Genomic DNA, 17,764 nt, shown 5'->3' with positions numbered 1-17,764 from the left:
AATTTGTTTTCCTGTCTGCATCTCATTCAAAGAAATAACCTTTGTTGTCATATAAATCTACAATATGATGTCTCGTTGATAATCATTTTGTCAGGTAACTTTCCAATATATACCAGAATTTATTTAGAAACGGACTGAGACCCACCTGCTCAGGTGGTCTCGGTCTGCTTATTTAGTGTACTACAGAGTTTGAAAGGAAATGTTCACACTTATTCTAATGGACTGCACTAGCCGAGCAATTGCACCAGGTTTCGTTTTAATCGGACCAAAGCTACCAAGTCTGAACACACCCTTAATGAGCTTTGTTTGATAACTGAAATAACCTATGATGCACCACATTGGCTCAAACATACACGGTGGTTTACCACCTCGCACAGTTAGCTAGCGATTGATTTTGAACTATTGCTTCTGTGTGAGCCGTTGTGGTGCTTTTCCGTAAACAAGCCAATCACAGCAGAGCTTATCAAACATTCATGAAGACACACAAAAAAAAATTGTTAAAAAAATCCCCCAGAAAAGAGCTAACCAGTGGTTATGGTATTTGGCTTGTAATTGAAAGGTTGCTGGTTCAAGCCCCAGCACTGTCAAGTTGTCTCTGTTGGGCCCCTTGGCAAGGCCCTTAACCCTCAATTGGCCAAGTTGGATTCACTCATAATTGTAAGTTGCTTTGGATAAATGTGTCAGCTAAATGCCATAATGTAACTAACCAAACGTGGCATTTTTCTTCCAAAGTCCCATACCTTCTATACAGACATAGAATGTAACAATTTTAAAATACTTAATAAATGCATTCTATAGCTTATTATATCTTATTCTCGGAAAAGGGACTCATCTGCTGTGATGTAATCCTCGTGGTGGTATAGAGAATTAGCTGCTGTGTGCCTCTCACGCACAGATGGCTGCAGATGTTGCTCCAGAGGTGCTCTGAGGTGTCGCTCATTGAAAACGACACCAATCTGGTAGCTAATAGCAACATTTTGTGTGAAGTGGGCTGGGCGTATAAGCCCTCAGAGCAGAGAGAGATGCCATGAGGCCTGCAGGGAGTGTTCCTTCTCCCGAACATCACCATGGGATGCCAATTAAGTCATGAGCACTTCTTGAGCTTTCAGCACTTTTGGGTGTTACAGTGTTACAAGCCTCAAACAAAGATCAGTGTATGTGGCCCAGCTGATGGTGTGCGTTTCTGCAAGTGCTGACTCCGCTCTGGATATCCAAACACTGACAGATGTGTCAAGCAGCTCCGTGTTCATGTGCCCCCCCCCTTCTCGTTCTGTGAGACAAAGCATGCTCTGCGCACGACGTGTCTGCCACACGCACGTCAAGCGAAATTTTGTGCTAGGGGCCAGAAAGTGAAGGGGATCCGTGTGGAGATGCATACCTGCGTGAAAGAGGTTTGTGCATCTGCTTGTGCGTATGGTTGGTCGCTTCTCTTTGCCCTCACCCCAGAGTTTGGAGACAGGAATGCAGACGAGTGGGAGGTAATGGTCAGTACTGGTAACTTGTGGATTTTGTGGCCTCACAGAAAAAAGCAAACCCCCCCCCCCCCCCCCCCGCCGCAAAAAAAAAGAAAAAGAAAAAAAACCACTTTCCCTTGGCCGTCATCCACCAAGTGGCTCAGGAGGAGGAAGGCTGCTTCCGTAATGAAGTTTTTGAATGGTTTAGGATTTACAAAAAGGCCAGGGACCTGACAAATGTTCTGGGTCAACCGTATAGCTAATGGTAATGGGAAGTGGCATGTATTGACAAAGTGCTGCTTCGATTTTCGCCTGGCGGTGGTGAGGGTTGGAGGTTTTGCTTGCCTTGCCGGATGAGGTGGGGAGTGTAGAGGGATGGAGTGCATTCTTTCAGATCTGTGGTGTGGGTAGGAGTTTTTCCCTTAATTACACGGGGGAGTGCTGATTGACGTGCCGCTCCCTTTTCCGGTTGGCGTCTGGTGCAGCCTGGCTGCTCCTCAGGGTCAGCTCGGATGCTGTGCGGCCCAGCTGGAGAGCGCACCATTCCACCGCCTCCAAATGTCACAGCGCTGAGAGGCAAGGCAGCACAGAGGGGCTAAATGCTAAAAGACAAAGAGGAGTCAGCACTAGCATGTGAAAAAGAGTTTTCTGCTAAAGATCTGGTCTGGAGGAATGACAGATGTTATCAATGCAATCTGACTTTCATCTGTTTTTATATATAGTATACTTAAGTATATTTAAGGTGTCCTTAGCTTAATACCAGTATTGTAGGTTAGTGTTTGCTGTGTCTCCATGAATAACACATCATGGGAACTGTTACTATGTTAGTTATACAATATTACTCCAATAATATCATGCATTCAGGCATTCTCAAGTAAGACCTATTACATTTGTAATTTAATCTGTAGCATTGCAGATCACAGAGATAAAGCGACTGGTTCACTAGACCTCTTCTCTTTGTTGCCAACTTACTTCAAATTGCGCAAATAAAATTTAAGTGTAATGCTTGTAGAATGTGTTTAAGGACAGCAGCAGGCAGAAGGCGGTCAGGGAAGGGGGATATTGGATCTGGTCACTGGCAAGGTTTTCACTGTTGTTCCATTGAGCTCGTCATTTGAAACGAGCCATTGCATCATGATCCATGGGTGATGAAGGGCTAAATGGGTCTATAACTCATTTAGCCTGGCTGGCAAAGTGCAGGCCAGAAGCATCCAGTTTCCTCTTTGATGAATGGCTAAATCTCAGTTTTTATGGGAATTGGAGGGGACAGGAGGGTGTCACTCAAGAAAGGCTGAGAAATCAATGGACCTTCATTTTGTGGAAGTCTTGGCAGCACTGTCGGAGACCCTTTGGACTTCCATATCCCATTGACAGGAGAAGGATGGGACTCATAAGCCAAGGTGATAGCAATAGTGGAGATATTGTGTAATATTGTGGCCTCAAAAAACATTTCATTGCTCATATTTGAGTGGACTTGGATATTGATTTACTGATAGAAGCTTTTAGTAGGTTTACTGGATTGTACCATTTCACTGATTAATGTCCCAGATACCAGTCTTTTAACTGATGGGAAATGTGTTAAGTATGATTTTTCCCTTACTGTAAAATCAAGATGTATCTTTTCCATAAGTAGATAAATTGCTTCAGCATTTTTTATTTAGTCATTGTGAAAAATGTATTTGCAGTCAGAAGGAATTTTAGACACTACACGTGATGCTGAGTGTTCTTGCTCTTATTACCATGCATAGGGTATTATTTATGACATAGCGATATCTTAAACTCTGTTCATTGATAATATACTCAAGTATGTACATCCCATATTAGATAAAAAATAAATTGTGATCTGATGAAGTGATCACGATGGTCTTGCGATTGGCTGTGCATGCACAAGTACACAAGTGCATTAAGCCTTTAGATTATGTATTTTCCTGATTTAACAGAAAACCAATCAAGCTGTTCTAGGAGGAGTCTGAAAGTAACTATGAGCAATGAGTGTCCTTTCCCCATGTAATTGCTTTATTTCCCCTATGCTGGAGATTCCCTATCCTGCTCAGGCAACTTACAGCCTGCGTGCCAATGAGACTGACGGCTTAGAGAATTAGATCTATGTACTTGGGGGGCTTCTGTCATGACTCATTGTGCTTCTCCTCCTCTAATGCAGTCATACCATTTTGCTAGGGGTATAATTGACCATCGGAATGCGAGTTATAGGCTGTACCCACAGGGCTGTTGGCCACTGTGGGTACCCAATGACTACACATCATTCACTGTGGCTGTCATTTCAACGAGATATCTCCTTTACTCTTCTGAGGGTTGGATTTGGTCAGGGGTGAGAGTCATCAAAGCGAATTCTTTTCATTGAAGGTTCTTTTAATCCACATAATCCATATTTAATCCATGATATTCCCATGCCTCATTGTGCCTTGCGCAAAATACGTGCAAAACATCTATCAAGCCGAAAAACAGATTCAGTAATTAAATACTGGGCTCGCTAACAACAAAAAGGGTAGCTGGCAGAGAAGCTAGTTTGCTAACTGCGTGAGGTTGTTGAATTGTATCCTAGTGATTTCTGATCGTGTTTATTGGCAGAGATGTTGAATTTTACATTTTTGGATCTATGAAGCAAACATTATAGTAAATGGACTAGAGTAAGTTATGTTACAAACAGTCATATTTTGAAGGAATTCATTAATTGAATGAAGGAAGAAATATACTGTTAGGGAATTACGGGATGTAAAAATCTGCTCTGTGTGCTAGCTACTGTTTTCAAAAACTCTTTCTGCTTTCACACAAATGTTGAGGTCTGAGTAGGGAAAGTATCAAATGGCAAATGAATTTGTTTTCCCTGGTTTATATTTTTTCATATGTGTTTTCCGTACAGATCAACAATCACTTAACATCACTACCCCTGCTTGGTCAGAATAATGTTTAACGACTTGGCCAAATGGATGTTGAGCACATATTCTGAAAAATAAAAATGTCATGTGAAAACTATCATGGATGCCTTTTATAAACATTATTTGAAATTAAACATTTTTTTATTCACTTGTTTGTTTTTGTATTTCAGAAAATGTTTTATTAAAAAAAAAAAAAGGTACTTAATTAGATTTAGTTTTGACAGATACTGTATGCAATTTAAGCAATAATAATGTTGAGTTTTACAAAATAGAAACAATTAGTTGTTCATTTCAAGAAACCTGTCATATTCTCTTTTGTATATTTAGTAATACTCTTTAATAAAGCAAAAACTATTATCTGATTATTTAATCGTTGGACTTATCAATGGGATACTGAATTACTAATGTAATTTATAACTGCAGCTCTAGGTGTGATCAAGGCACCCGCGCTTACACACCACTTCCCAACATCTCACATATAGATCATCTTCAGTGTGCACCCACCACGGAACATCTCCAGTGTGCTACCATGATGCCGCTTTTTTGGAAACCTGGAAAAGTAAGACCACGATCACCGAGGCTTCTATTCAGCAGGGAAAATGGCCTTTCTAAAATGTCTGTCCACTGAGGTTTACTTAAAACTAAATTAGGTGTGAAAGCTGCCCTTGAGATCTTAGAACTGTGCTGGACCGTGCGCTGGCAGAGTCATTATGGGTAATAGTTATCAAGCATGGCCCAGATCACATTGTTCTCATTGTAGTGGGGCTGAAGGCAGATGCCTCCAGCCTGAGACTGTGATGGTGAAGACGAGGGCAGGGCCACTGAGGTTTACATTACGATGAAATGCTTTAATGCTTTATTGCTGCAAGCATGCAAACCCCACAGTGTGCTGAGGACACAACTGTGAAATGTAAATTCAAAAACTCAAATATGTTATGTCATGCTTTGGGCAGCATTATGTGATACTGTAAAAATATTAAACCGTATTACTGCAAGATAAAAACACTATTACACACTTGACCACTCATTAGTTAAGAATATCCCTAAAACTGTAGCACTGTCAAAATTATTTAAAACTCGTTGAGTGCATTTCAGTACATATCTCTTTTTTTCTCACTTTCAAATACAAGTTAACAGCAGTTGATTCCATTTGCACAATACCTGCCAACATGCCGTCATTGCTAACCTTGACATTTGGAGTGTGAAGCACTTAGCTTGGCTAATTCCAGCTCCATTAGAGCAGCCTTCTTTTCTGAAACCTCCTTCTGCCACTAGGCAGTAATGGGTTATCTGCTTAGCCTGCTAAATGAGGTATAAAATGAAATGGCACATGATTTGTTTTTCATACTTTGAGCAGTTTCTTAAGTAACAGATGACCATGTTTGGTAAATGAATCAACATTAGCTCACTTCCATAGACAGGAGTTGCTACTGAGTCCGATTAATCACAATGAAAATAAATAAATTGTATATTAGAGAATATAGAGGATGGTTAAAGCAGCATTACTATTGGTTTTTAATTAAAGCTGGCTAGTGAAAGTTTATGTTTTGAGTTCTTATTTTTATGAAGTTATTCTTATTACCAAAAAGTACATTTATATTCTAGTGAGAAGTTTCATCTCTCTCTCTCTCTCTCTCTCCCTCTCTCTCTCTCTCTCTCTCTCTCTCTCTATATATATATATATATATATATATATATATATACATATATATATATATATATATATATATATATATATATATATATATATATATATATATATATATAAAGCACTTTTCTCATATTCAAGTACACTTTACACACACACACACACACACACACACACACACACACACACACACACACACACATATATATATATATATATGTTTTTACAATCACTCTCACACACTAATGAGAAGTGGCAGTCAATTTGCACACAGCATCTCTATCAGAAATCACAGCCCAACCCACCAGGGTTACCCATATGGCAAAATGGTGGGTTGGTGCTTAGCATGTTTGCCTCTCAGCACTAAGGCCTTGGGTTTGAGACTTTATCTGGGGGGTCTCAAATGTGTGTGTGTGTGTATATATATATGCAGTGGAAGAACACCGTTTGTGTGCATGTACTCTAATGTATATACATGATAAACACATGTAGTGTTCCTCCACTGCATTTGCAAATATGTACAATAGTGTATTTCTTCTAAAAATAGGTCTTAATTTTCATAGACATTCATTGTACTCTCGATAACATATCACCCATCCCATTGCTCTAAAGATAATTGCTACTGTGTATGCATTGTGTAACTTGAAACCATTCTTTGCAAAATGACAGTATAGTTGGCGAAGAGACTCTTACTGTATGCCCCCTGACAGATTTATTACAGCGTGGTGTACTTGTTTTCTCAGTCTTTCTTTAAGAACTCCATGTTACCCTGCATCTGTGATTTGGGAGAGACTGGGAATATGCCTGTGTTCCACACCCACAGTAATGAAGTACTTATCTACTCTGCACAGCCTTAAGCCTTATGATGATAAGGCCCAAACAGGACAAGATGCAGAGATTGTTCTCTTGCAAAGTTCCTTGTTTCCAAGACGAGGTGACAGTAATGACGCATTTCTCTCCCCAGGCACTGCGTACTTCGGTCCTCTTGCTTTTCCACATTCTTCTCAGGACTGAGTAAGTTCCTGATGACCTCACACCTGAATGCACTGCTGCTTAAGCCAGCATTAGGACAGTCAATAAAACAGATGGCGGGGGCACCACACAAAGAGCAGAGTGCACTGATTTAAAAGCATCCTTCCACACAGCTTATTTCGAGGACCTTGTATTTGTAATAACTTGTTTAACATGGATGTCAGGGCGAGAGGGGTCAGTGCTAAAGAGTGGTAAGCTTTTAGCATTGCATTTCTCTCAACAGAGGCAGTCTGGCCGGCTCTCAGTGTATATAACTGAGAAATGACATGATAGCACTGATGTCACAACTCTGCCAGATTGAACCTGTCTGTAGCCAACTTCAACCAAGCGGTCTGTTAAACTGTTTAGTATTGTTTTGGACCTGTATACCTTGCTCCCACCTAACATTTTAAAAAGACTGATATTTGATTACGTTTATGATGTCATAACTGGCTTTCAGTCTGAATCGTGCGCAGGCTGAGCCTTCTAATAGAGATGTTCCCAGTACAGTACTCATCACATACCTGCATGGACAGTCGGGGGGGGGGGGGGGGTGTAATTATGGTGAGGCCTATCCCGTGTAGCGTTTGCAGGGGAGACGCATCCTCTGCCGGCTGTGATGTTGCCTTCATTATCATGAGCAGAGCCAGAGGAAAAGCCGATGACAGGCGGAGATAAAGCGCTAATAGAAACGCTGACAAATGCTGATGTGAACGTGCGCGGCTCTGTTTACAGCTGCCACTAAGCTGAGAGGAAACTCCGGGGCCGACAGGACGGCTAGTTTGACTGCTAGCATCATCAGGCCGCTGGGCTCTTGGCAGATAGTAATCACGGTGTCATTATCAGCCATGGCATTGAAAAATGCTCTGTGTTCTAGCAGGGTAGATGGCAAAATTATTCCTGCACATTGGAACCTTTTGCCTTTATTTTTCTCCGCAAATGGACGGTTGACTGTGTAAAAGTAGCCCGTGAGGCTAGTACAGAGCATTCAACTTTCTGCGAAGTAGCAGGCAGAGATCATCAGTGGTTTGCCAGTAAGCAACTAGAGGTTGGAATTTTTGTAAAAGTCTTATTTCTGCAGTTCCTCTCCCTCTGTGGCTGGGGTTTGAGTTATAATATGACTTCTTTACAAAAATCTCCAAGATTCAAGAAGTTATAGATATCAAGTGGGGTTTATCATATATCCTGGAAATATACCACATGGAAATGCAGGGTTTTTTTTTTTTGTTTTTTTTTGCTGTCGTGCAGTTTGGCTTTCAATAGTCCACAAAGGCCAGAGCACCACTCAGTGTCAGAGCCAGTGAGCACCAGGATAAGGTTCTGCACCAGGGATGAGACCTTATTCACGACCCCTGGAGCGTGGACGAGCCAAATCATGCTTTTAATGCTGCAGCCGCATGGCTACACCTGTAGAAAATTAAATTCTCTCTCTCTGTCTGATGTTTTCCATCATCAGTGACACACACATACATATGCAGCAATGAGAGAACACACACACGCATGCACGTGCGCGCGCACACACACACACACACACACACACACACGTGCGCGCACACACACACACACACACACACACACACACACACACACACACACACACACACACACACACACACACACACACGTGCGCGCACACACTTAAAAGCCAGCAAAATCATATCTCTTTGAACATGGAAGGTACATATCCCGACCCACCAGACATGGAAGAGATTAAAGCATGAGATTTAAGGTTTAAATACAGTGTGCATGATCTAAATCTCACATATGTTAGTCAAAATTGAGCCAAAAGAAAGTTTATAAGAAATTAAGGGTGAGGTGTGATTTTGTACTTTCTGCAGCGGAGATAATTAACAGCTGTTTCCATAGGTTTTCTGGGTAAATACTAAAAGAATGAGACCCTAATCGTTCAAAATCCTGAGTACTGAAGGAGTGTGGCTGAGTCGTTCTCTCGCTCGCTATCAGAAAGAGAAAGACGGTCTGTTGCCTGGCTTGATGTGCAAGCTGAATCTGACAATCGGTCTGTGAGTCAGATGGCATTAGCTGCAGGCATGAATGATGCATGCCCTGAGTCAGACTGCTGGCCTCAAGATGAGAGAAATTAAATATTTGAATATGAATCAGGCCATGTGTTTTTTGAAGTTTTGCTATGTAACACTTCATGTATTTCATGACCACTGCTTGTCTCACTGTATTATAGTAACTGAATAATTTTTACAAATGCTGAAGCATATTTGTTTCTCTATGGATCTATTCTATTTAGCGAATGCCCCACTATAATAATGTAATATATAATGTAATAATGATTTTATTTACAAAATTATGGAGCACACTTTTTTCTCTTTTTTTAACACAGCAAAGTTCGAACTTTGCTGTGTTAAAAAAGAATTATGCATCAGACTAAGCATCCCTATTTAGAGGTCAGGGATCATGGGATATGGAGTTCACTTAGTCTTCGCTGTCTCACCTGGCTCTGTTACACACCTCTCTTATCCCGCGGGAATTTCGCTTGGCTGCACAGGCTGTCCCTGGGCACTCTGGCCCTCTGCCTCTCCCTGATATTTCTGCTTCAGCAGACAGTTGAATAAATGTCCCCCAGTGCGTACTGCTCCCCACTCTGCCTTCTAGGCTTCATGCGGAGTTCATGGGGAGCCTTTTAATTTAGATCAGAAGGCTTCAGAAGTGGACTTGAGCATTGCGAAATGAACTGCCTCAACCCCCCACCCCCCCACATTGCCAGCCTGCCGCGAGTAAGGGCCTTTTAACGCAACAGCTCATGCGAGAGCCCTGCCCGCGAGTGTGTGTTCAGATGGAATGCAAGCGTTTAAACTGACTGCGCGGCCCACTCTGACAACACTCGGTGGGGAACTCATTACTGTGCTGTAAGGCCATATGACAGTTTGTTCCTCCATCACCTCACTAACTTCATCTGGTGTGAAGCGGGCTGTATTTGTGGTCAGACAAGCAGATCTGATCAGTATAAGTGTGTGTGTGTGCGCGCACTTGCGCACGTGTGCACTCTGAAAGCTTGAAGTCATAAAGAGGAGACATTAATTCTCCTGTCTGCTGTAACACTGGCGGCTTCTCACCTCTTGCTCCGCTGCCCAGTGCCCTTGGAGAGGCCCATCTTTCTTGATTAGATGTGTCTGTAAACTGATGAGCTGTATGTATTGAATGGAGGGAGCCTTCTGAGCCATTGTGCTCTAATTCTCAAGGGCTCTTTGGCACAAGCCCAGACATCAAGGCTGGCAATCAACCTCTGGCATGCTGTTCTCAGAAGTAGTCATGTTCCTCTCTAAAGCACATTACTAATATTGCTCAATTTTGAAAAATTGCAAAATTCCTGAACATCATATAGCATCCATTCAAAACGAATGGATTTGTCTGCTTGTGTATATAGTGGATCATAAAATGTATATATTTAGAAACAAAAGCACAAGACAAACAACAACATAAGAGGTTGAAATGCTTGACTTTCCTCCTCTTTCTGGATCCGCTTGTGTGATTTTTAGATGTGAAACATCATGGAACTGGACTGTAACTTGCTCACTCACTCATGATTAGAAAGCAGGAACTTCTCCATAAGGTAGTGGTGTCAGTGGTATTTCCCCATCAATGCTTTCTTGATGGAAAGTTTGTTCTTGTTATTTACTGTGTGTGTGGTTTTTTTTTGTGTGTGTGTGTGTGTGTGTGTGTGTGTGTGTGTGTTTAAGGCTTTCATCCTTTTGGTGTATGAAGTGTTTGTCCCCGGAGGTATTTAACATCAGAATCAGATCATATTCATTCTGGTATAAAGACACTGCATTTTTCCTCACTCTCTAAAACCTTTTGCCTTAAATCTTCCTGAAAATCATGTGCTGTTATGTCTTTAAGTAGACACAAATTTTAGCAATAATGTAATTGAAGGAAAATGATCTATTTGGCAGACTTGCTTGCCTGGGAAGTGCTGAAGTTTTCTGCTTTTGTAACTTGGCTCTGTGTCTCTGAGGCAACTGAAATATCAATAATTGAAACAGCACTGGAATGAGAGGGCATTATTAAGTTCTGTTGATGACATCATTGTTTACTGTCTCTCCGGATGCTCGCCGCATGTCAGCGGCTGCATCAGAGCAGCTGGGGGTAATGTCTGTGTCTGAAATAAGAAGCCATGCTCCCTGCAGAATAACAAACAAAGCCTTTCACGGCCTCCTCTACCGCCACGGCTATGGAATGACATCCCAACCTTCGTTGTTTTGTCTCTCCTCAACGTCATCTTGCATAGGCCGCTATCAATGAATGCATGAGTGTGTGTGAGTGTGTGTGTGTGTGTGTGTGTGTGTGCCAGATTGGAAGTGGGTGTATTGTGGGGAAGTAGAGGGAGAGAAGCCTTTTTCACAATCTGGCTGTATTGATGAGATAGATGCGAGTGCGACAGGGGTCTCGCTACTGTGTTGTGGAGATAAGTCTTGCTTGAGTCCTGAATGAGCATAGCCCTGTGCTCAGTCACTGATAGTGGTCCTCTGATGAGCCTATTCAAGTCCGTAAAGGATCCTTCACTCCTCCCCCCTCCAATGTTGGGCAGATTGCCACATAATACTTACGCAATCGTGTCAGGAGCGGTAATGCCACATTTTCTGATGTGCAATATCCCATTATTTCTGGTTGCCTGATAGGAACTTAATTATAAACATAATGGATCTGCTGCGCATCAGACAAGGCTAATTACAGCTGCCTGGAATGTGGGGAGGATAATTGCGTTTTCGCCGCAGGCCCGCGTTTGACGAGCGCCTCTAAGGCTGCCCTGCCTGGAGGTCTGCGGCGCTGGCTAGTCAGCTTGCCGTGAGCTCTGGGTGCGTGCCGATAATGGTTCCCCATCCTGTTTCCTTTTAGCGCAGCTCGAACCCACCGGGATTTGCAGAATTGGCGTATTTCACTGAGCCGTGGCATGGTTCGTGGTTTCTCAGGCTTTTTGGTTGAGGTTACAGTGGGAAGCAGGTCCTGGATCAGTTCTTGAGGATGTGAGTCGTGAGATGCTGCCCTCATGCGGGGCAGCAGGTTGAAGCGCAGTGTGCTTTTTGCAGACCCCATGGGCGTCTGAACGGTCTCTAACACCGCCTCTGCTAAGGACACCGCGCCCTTTCACATACACCTGAATCACACATACTTCTCTTCCTTTGTTAAAAAAAACAGTAGTTGTAAAGAGCCGTGGTGAAGGTGATATTTGTTATTTCATGGATTACGGACATTAAGGCTCACGATGAAAGAGCCAGAATACCGTTTTTCCCCTGGACCTTCACTCAAGCAGTGAACAGCAGTGAGCAGATGGCGTCCAGCCTTCAGATCGAACAGTACCAGCAGAGGCGGAATTCGGAATCGATGTCCAGGAAAATTCATTATTTTCCCCCACTAACCATGATCAATGTTCGTCAATAGAGATGCCGTGACTCCGTCTTACCTAAACAGATCTTACAGGTCTTATCAGAGTGGAGTGAACATCGACCAGCCCATTTTGATCAATACTGGCAAGATAGGAGCTGAGAAATTATATTTAAGAAGAATGAGGAACGGTGTGTGTGTGTGCGTGTGTGTGTGTGTGAGTGTGTGTATGGTGTATGTGTGTTCATTTTGGTGTGCTTGAGTTGAATCAGGGGAAAAAGCGTGGGGGAACAAGACAGCCAGAGCTGTTGCAAGAGAGGAGATAATAACATGTTGAGAGGAAAAAATGCAAGCAGTCAGGTGACAGAGCAGCCTAATTAACACTAATGAGCATAGCTTTATGAGACAGCAAAAGGCAATTATTGTGCAATGGCACCCAGGAGTGGATTGCTTGCATCCTTCTACTTGGTCAACCTCCTTGTTGTTCACACAGCAATGCAGTATCTCTATCATAAACTGTTATTACTAGAGAGGCTTACCAGAGCAACCTAGAGGTTATTAGAGCAACCTGTAATATGAGAGGCACTCCAAAGATGAACTGCCTTACGCAGACAGGAGATGACGTAGAGCAGCCTTTGTACTGTAGCATGTATGCATACTCACACTGAGCTGCATGAGTCATCTATCATCTTTGTATTTCACTAATCTGGCATTTAAACTTCATGAAGGAACCACAGCTATCTGAAATCAATGATCAATGACGTCCACAGTTTGAAATCACCACTTTTTCAACCCACAGGAATAAGACACTAGACTAGACCACATTCAACCTAGACAACATATGATACCACTTTTTTGCGGTACTGATACAATTGACAAAACTCGTTCAATCCAGCAAGACAAGGAACATGAGCATGAGAGCAAATATTAGATATAAAATCAAACTCTGCATTGGGTTTGAGTGAGTGTGCTGTTTAGTTGGAAACCCATGACACAGTTCGTCGAGTCCTGGCTGAACTACTGGGGCTGGAGTATGAGGCTACGGATCTGGCATGCTGCCTAATATACAATAACTTGCAAAATGTGATCAGTAAATCCTGATTACAGAACTATAGTGCTGCTCTGTAATTACAGATTACAGTCACAGTTTGGTAAATAGCTTCTGCTCTGCTACCAGTAAATCATGGAAATTTCTACAGGAATCTTCTTTTTTTTACACAGTACTTTTAACTCTTGACTTGATCTGGCAGATGTATGAGCAGTTGCTGTAAGCGTTTCACTCTAAGGGAGAGATTAGAATGAATTTACTTCAGCATGATTGGCTGTACGGATGTCTGGGAAACTTCAATGGTGTAGCGTATCCAAAAATACATGCAAGGTGGCTGTAAATGTGCCATGCGTTGTAAGAAATTAGTGTTTCATTATTTTATTAAAAATATAATTTAGCATTTGTTCTTAGTTTAAAACAAAATCTAAATCAGAATTATTCCATGTTTTCCATGTGTCATTCATGTTTCATTAGCTGGTGTCACGCATATTTTTTTTAAACATGCCATTCTTCACCCTGCCAGAGAAATTGTTGTGTTCTTTTCATCCCCGTAATATAGCGTTGAGCACCCACAGCCCTACTAACGCAACTTTGATCACTGCTCATCCACTGTCAGTTAATGAACCCATGGCATCCTCTGAGCAGACAGGCCAGGCACCTTCGAGGTGACAGCCACCGTGAAGCAAGAACGGTGCCTTCCAGAGAAGCACTTAATTTGGGCAAAAAAGACTGTAAAAATGTAAAAAATATGCGCTAGTGTGGCTGGCCAAAGATTACCTGGAGCATCTTCATTGTCCCTGACGGACGAGCCTATGGCCCCTTTTTTCGGCTAAAGCAGTGACGGTTTCTGCCCGCTGTCACGGCCTCCACCTCCACAGCAAGCATGGCAGTCCAGCTCCAAGCTTGTTTCCTGATATACATCACAACGCAAAGCTTGGGAAGAGAGCTTGTTGTGATGTGTATTACAAAGTCAGTAATTTCATGGATTATATGCTCATTTTGTGGCTGACCCAGATAAACCTGCAGCCAGCTGTATGGGAGCCTTCAAGAGAACAACTCCACTGGTCACAAAAACACCAGGAAATCTGCTCAGATGCCCCCTGCCCATCCTCCCCCTTTAAAGTAACTTCAGACAAGCTTCCAGGTGTGCTTGCTTCTGGTCATCAGGGCATGTGAGAAGCTAACCGGTGCACTTCCAGGGGATTTGCTGATGAAAAATGCGCCTAGAGGGATGGATATGGCACACTGCAGCTCTCTATCAGGTCACTGATGGGAGAGAGATTGAGGACAGGGGCAGGAATAGATGAGCCAAGCCTGACAGCCCTACCCACAAAAAAAAAACCCCATTCAATTAAACAAGCAAACAAAACCAGACGGACTCCAGGACCCGCATTCTGTGCTAGCATTCAGACTTTGCTACCACCAGCAAATCTTCACGTGCAAATGTCGGCAGCTGGACTGAAGAACAAGGCCAGTGACTTACAACTACAGGTTAGTCCCAGTGTGACTTAACATGTAATTAGCTGGCTGCTGGGTCCGTGCCGCAAGGAGAGGAAGGATTGCGTGCCTCAGACTTGCATTCTCTCGCGACTCTCTAGATGTGCACACTGGAAACGGGATCTTTAGAAGTTGTGCGCTTAAATGCAGAAAAGGACGAGAGAATGAAAGAAAAGAAAATGACAGGACGAATTTGTGGAAAGAACACTTTAACTTTGCGTGCCCTCTAAAACTTTACTTAGATGATGATGAATTCAGGCCTGGCTTCATCTGTTTCATAAAGCAATCATTCCCCAATGCTAACATTATCCTTTTAAAAAAGATGTGATTAAAATAGGATCCTTTCTCTGTCAGTGTGCTTTGATTTGCATAAACTGTGTGGATTTCTTCGGCGAAGGGGAATGAGTGACTTCATGAGACCCGGATACCCACTGAGACCTAATAAGTTACAGCTTTGATGCTAAAAAGAGCATAGACTATTAACTGATAGTGAACTCAGTGGTGCACCTCACAAATGAACAGCAAGTCCAACGAGTCGCTCAATGGCAGCATCGTTTATTTTAGATGCATTTCACTTGCTAAATTGCTGCACAAAGGGTTTGGCCTCATGGCTCTGATTAACACAATATTGTTCTGTCGGTGCTTTGTTTTCTATAACACATATTTGTAACCTGTCATGCAAACACCTGCATTTACACACACTACTACAGTATAAGTGTTTTAACAGTTTAATTTTAGTTCACTGAACAGTCGATTTGGATCATAATAAACACAGGAGAGATTACTTGTCTTTGTGAGTACAAATTCACCTAATTTGAGCAAAGGTTTAATTTGTGTCCAATAGCAAGGTTTTAATTGCCTGCACACAAACTCTCAGGGTAGGGTTTAGATATTCATACAGCCCTGGCTACCGCACATGCCCAGTTCCCTTGAATGCCTTCCTGCGAGGGTGATCTATATGCAGTATTAATCTGGCATCTTGCTTGTGGAAACAGAAACAGCACACTCAAGTTTCCGCGCCACCTCTGACCAGCCCTTGGTTTCCTGGTCTAGCGCTGGCCGGGTCAAGCCCAAGGCGAGGACGTTGGAGTCAGCATCCATTACCTCTGAACGCGGCAGTCTATGACCTCCTCTATTTTGAACTGGCCCTTAGCTGTGTGCACGACAGCTGTTAAGATCGTCTCAGGACGAAGGTAAGAATGCTAAGTAAGGCCACAGAGGTTTGGCGGTTGTTTATTCACAGTTATTTAAGGTCCGTGAAGGTGCGGCAGTGCACTATAATGTTGAATTAGGTTTGTGAGAGATGTGTTTTTTTCTGTACTAATATGTCTGCAGTATATCATGGTTTATATCTTCAGTCTAAATTCACTCAGTCTAAGTCTATATTACAGTCTATAATGGTCTATATGACAGGTTTCCCATTGATGTGGCTTTGTGAATTGAAAAGTTCTTTTTTAAGCCTTATAAGACTTCAAATGGGGACATTTTTGAATTTGGCTTCATTGTTTCCAGACTCCTGGGAGGTGGTGTGGAAAAAAAAGACATTTTTATCCAATCCATTAGAGGGACTTAGAAGAACCAGAATATCTGTACAATTGTTTTCACACCCATAATATAGGGTTGAGTGCACAGAAACCCACTAACACTTAGCACTCACTGTTCAGTGCTCATCCACTGTCAGTTAATGAACCCTAGCTAAATCCTGTGTGTGAATGTGTGTGTTTGTGTACCTCAGACAGAGCCCAAATTCTCATTAGAATTTGAAGGTTTGCTCTGCTGTTATTAACCAGGTGCTCAGACTGCCAAATCATGCTTCTCTTTGGAGTGATTTTCTGCCATAATCAACCACCCATAAAGTTTATAGGAGATACTTTCCCCCCTGTCTTTTATTCCAACTCATAAATCTGCCCAAAAAATGTGCATATATTTGGCCAACTGTGACATATGTTGCTCTTCCCCTCATTATCATTCTTTATGGAGCATTGCGGCAGCTCCTTTATGACCTCCCCCCTCTTTTACAAATGAATAAAGTTTGAAATCCATTCTCTTCCAGGGATCCTCATATCTCCACGAAACAGCGGAGCAGAGAAAAGGGGCTATAAACCTCCTCTGAATGCACTGCTTTTTAATGTTTCCTTGTAAGGCAGGAGCTAAATTAATTTAGTTTTTCTCCAAAAGTGCATCAAAGATAAATGACCACTGAGATGTAGCACCCCCCTCGGTGGAACAGCACGGGTACTGTGGTGTCTATTTTTTCATTAGGCTATTTAGCAGCGGGGGGTGGGGGTAGTCGTGTGCTGGAGAGGAACAACACTCCCTCTGGCATGGTTTGGCCTGCGGGGGGCGTTTTCATTACGGACCAGACGAGGTAAAGCAGGAAGCCGGGCCGTGCTGGCATACATTGTGGTACGTGGCTTCGTGTGAAGGGGGTCGACGGGGTGGAGCTGTCCCATGTGAGCAGAGCCCACGAGCAGAGCACGGAAAGCGCTGGGACATTTGTCATCGGTGCATGCCGGAGGAGCACCTCCGCAAAACGAACGCCCGCCTCCCGCCAGACAGAGAAAACGCGCCGCCTCTTCCGGAAAACTGGTCTGCTCGCAAATGCTATTTGACGAAACAACCCCCGTGGGCCTGGAGTTGTTTACAGAGCAGCCTGTTTAGCGTAGGGGCATACAGGTGGAGCGAAGAATGATGCAGTGGGGGAGATAACGAAAACTACGTGTGAAGTGCCAGCCAGGCCGGTTCGGCCTGTCCCGCTTCTGCGGTGATGTAGATTTGGCAGCTATCGATTGGAGGACATTAAGTGGTATCTGCTGGAAGATTACAAGCACGCTCTTCAGTCGGGAGGCATTGGCAT

This window comes from Electrophorus electricus, chromosome 3 (assembly GCF_041902795.1).
Source record: "Electrophorus electricus isolate QZ-2024a chromosome 3, ASM4190279v1, whole genome shotgun sequence".
Taxonomy (NCBI): Eukaryota; Metazoa; Chordata; class Actinopteri; order Gymnotiformes; family Gymnotidae; genus Electrophorus; species Electrophorus electricus.
Note: the sequence above shows the minus strand (reverse complement) of the source record.